The 2,975-nt window shown below is 43.2% G+C and overlaps 1 long non-coding RNA gene across 1 annotated transcript; it reads left to right on the top strand.

Moving 5' to 3' along the window:
* Nucleotides 1-11: 11 nt before the first annotated feature.
* Nucleotides 12-2,064, top strand: LOC112079575 (uncharacterized). Its single transcript, XR_002895979.2, has 3 exons — nucleotides 12-1,434; nucleotides 1,580-1,633; nucleotides 1,977-2,064. It is a non-coding gene; the product is annotated as an uncharacterized lncRNA (long non-coding RNA).
* The last annotated feature ends 911 nt before the right edge of the window (nucleotides 2,065-2,975 follow it).

The following is a 2,975-nucleotide window of genomic DNA, read 5'->3' as shown; positions in this document are numbered from 1 at the left end:
TCAGGGCTTTGTGATGGCCACTCCAATACCTTGACTTTGTTGTCCTTAAGCCATTTTGCCACAACTTTGGAAGTATGCTTGGGGTCATTGTCCATTTGTAAGACCCATTTGCGACCAAGCTTTAACTTCCTGACTGATGTCTTGAGATGTTGCTTCAATATATCTACATAATTTTCCTCCCTCGTGATGCCATCTATTTTGTGAAGTGCACCAGTCCCTCCTGCAGCAAAGCACCCCCACAACATGATGCTGCCACCCCCGTGCTTCACGGTTGGGATGGTGTTCTTTGGCTTGCAAGCATCCCCCTTTTTCCTCCAATCATAACGATGGTCATTATGGCCAAACAGTTCTATATTTGTTTCATCAGACCAGAGGACATTTCTCCGAAAAGTACAATCTTTGTCCCCATGTGCAGTTGCAAACTGTAGTCTGGCTTTTTTCTGGCGGTTTTGGAGCAGTGGCTTCTTCCTTGCTGAGCGGCTTTTCAGGTTATGTTGATAAAGGACTCGTTTTACTGTGGATATAGATACTTTTGTACCGGTTTCCTCCAGCATCTTCACAAGGTCCTTTGCTGTTGTTCTGGGATTGATTTTGCACTTTTCGCACCAAAGTACGTTAATCTCGTCTCCTTCCTGAGCGGTATGACGGCTGCGGGATCTCATGGTGTTAATACTTGCGTACTATTGTTTGTACAGCTGAACGTGGTACCTTCAGGATTTTTGGAAATTGCTCCCAAGGATGAACCAGACTTGTGGAGGTCTACAATGTTTTTTTCTGAGGTCTTGGCTGATATCTTTTGATTTTCCCATGATGTCAAGCAAAGAGGCACTGAGTTTGAAGGTAGGCCTTGAAATACATCCACAGGTACATCTCTAATTGACTCAAATTATGTCAATAAGCCTATCAGAAGCATTACTTGTGTCATGCACAAAGTAGATGTCCTAACCGACTTGCCAAAACTATAGTTTGTTAACAAGACATTTGTGGAGTGGTTGAAAAACGAGTTTTAATGACTCCAACCTAAGTGTATGTAAACTTCTGACTTCAACTGTATTTGCCATTGTGCTACATTAGAGATGCATTTGCTATATGTGCTCTTTGAAGCTTCTGTTTAACTGAATTGTTTTGCCTGTAGCAGCAATAATTATCTTCTGATAGTCCGATTTAAGCTTTTTGTGCATGTGAGTGCATGTTGCATGCCTTTGTGTTCTGTGAGATCCTCTCCCCTTGACTACAGTCTCTTTTTTCTCTAAACCCTCCTCCTCCTCTTCTCCTCTCCATTCGCTGCAGGCCTAGAGTGTGTGGGTGTTTTAAAGGGGCTGGCAGGAGGGGTGTGGGTGCTTCAGTCCCACCCTTCTCTCCCTCTGGTGGCTTCTTGTGGTTTGGATCACTTTGAGGGTACACAGCCTGGAGGACCGCTCTCTACGGAACAAGGTACACACACACACACACACACACTTATACTCTCCGCACACTTGAAGCCAGCTACATAATCCATCATTAGTGAAGCCTCCTACACAGTTTTGAATAATTGTGTTCAGTAAAAGTTTGAGGTTCTTTCTCTTCGTCTCCCTTTCAGGTGTATCTGAAGTCARGACTCAACTGTGTGCTTCTGTCCAACAGAGATCTCGAGGTAGGGGAGAATTAAGTGCAATGTATCAGCCTATGTTTTAGACTTTGTGAAGTGCAATACTTTGTCATCTGTTTGACTTTCAAATTGAGACTTGCTAGTTTTTAATGTTGTGATATTACAGAGCTGTTAGAGGGTTTTTATAACATCTGACATGCATATATTTACTTATTTATTACACTATTATACACTATGATAGAGTAGTTCYTTTAAATTGACATAACAATAATGTCAAACAACAATGTTAACTGTCATTTGCTGTTAATATTTTTTTTTAAATGTGATTTTCCTGCATTATGCTGCAGAATGATGCTGTAGTATGTTTACAGTCTCTCCTCTATTTCAGCTGGGCAGTACAGGAGTGAACGGAGATGTGGAGGAAGTAAAAGAAGATGGAGGAGAACTGGATGAGGTGTGGAACACAATGGGGATGATAAAAGAAAGAAGGTAAAAAAAAAGAAAGCGGCAACACAGCAGAATAGAGCTTTGTTGAAGAAGCAGAGAAGAGGAAGCTGTTGTTGAAGAAGCAGAGAAGAGGAGGCTGTTGTTGAAGTAGCAGAGAAGAGGAAGCTGTTGTTGAAGAAGCAGAGAAGAGGAAGCTGTTGTTGAAGAAGCAGAGAAGAGGAAGCTGTTGTTGAAGAAGCAGAGAAGAGGAAGCTGTTGTTGAAAAAGCAAGAGAAGGGAAGCTGTTGTTGAAAAGCAGAGAAGAGGAGGCTGTTGTTGAAGAAGCAAAGAAGAGGAAGCTGTTGTTGAAGAAGCAGAGAAGAGGAAGCTGTTGTTGAAGAAGCAGAGAAGAGGAAGATGTTGAAGAAGCAGAGAAGAAGACGAAGAAGAGGCATCAAACACTATTTTTTCTGAAACATATTATACCTTATATATAAATAAATATGGCTGATACCGCGTAGACACGACCAAACCCGAGATTTCAGAAAAGGAGCTCAAAGAGAGGAAAGAGGAGGTGGAGGAGAAGGAGAATGGCAGTCGGGACGCACCAGCCAACAGCAATGGAACACACACAATGGTGCAGAGAAGAAGAACAATTTGCAGATGATTCTGAAGAAACCCTGAGGGTGAGAAGAAGAGAGGATGGAGTGGGACTGGATGCAGCTAAGGATGCAGAATAAGCTTTGATGAGGAGGTTGACCATCCTGTGAAGCGTCCAGCTGATGAGGAGGTTGACCACCCTGTGAAGCGCCCAACTGATGAGGTATCCCAGTCTGTGAAGGACCCAGCTGATGAGGTTAACCACCCTGTGAAGGACCCCAGCTGATGAGGTTAACCACCCTGTGAAGCGCCCAGCTGATGAGGAGGAACAAGTGGAAAGAAAAAACAGAAAACGGTGATC

The sequence above is a fragment of the Salvelinus sp. IW2-2015 genome, unplaced genomic scaffold (assembly GCF_002910315.2).
Source record: "Salvelinus sp. IW2-2015 unplaced genomic scaffold, ASM291031v2 Un_scaffold8526, whole genome shotgun sequence".
NCBI lineage: Eukaryota > Metazoa > Chordata > Actinopteri > Salmoniformes > Salmonidae > Salvelinus > Salvelinus sp. IW2-2015.
The sequence above is the reverse complement of the archived record's forward strand: the minus strand, read 5'-3'. Positions and strand labels throughout refer to the sequence as shown.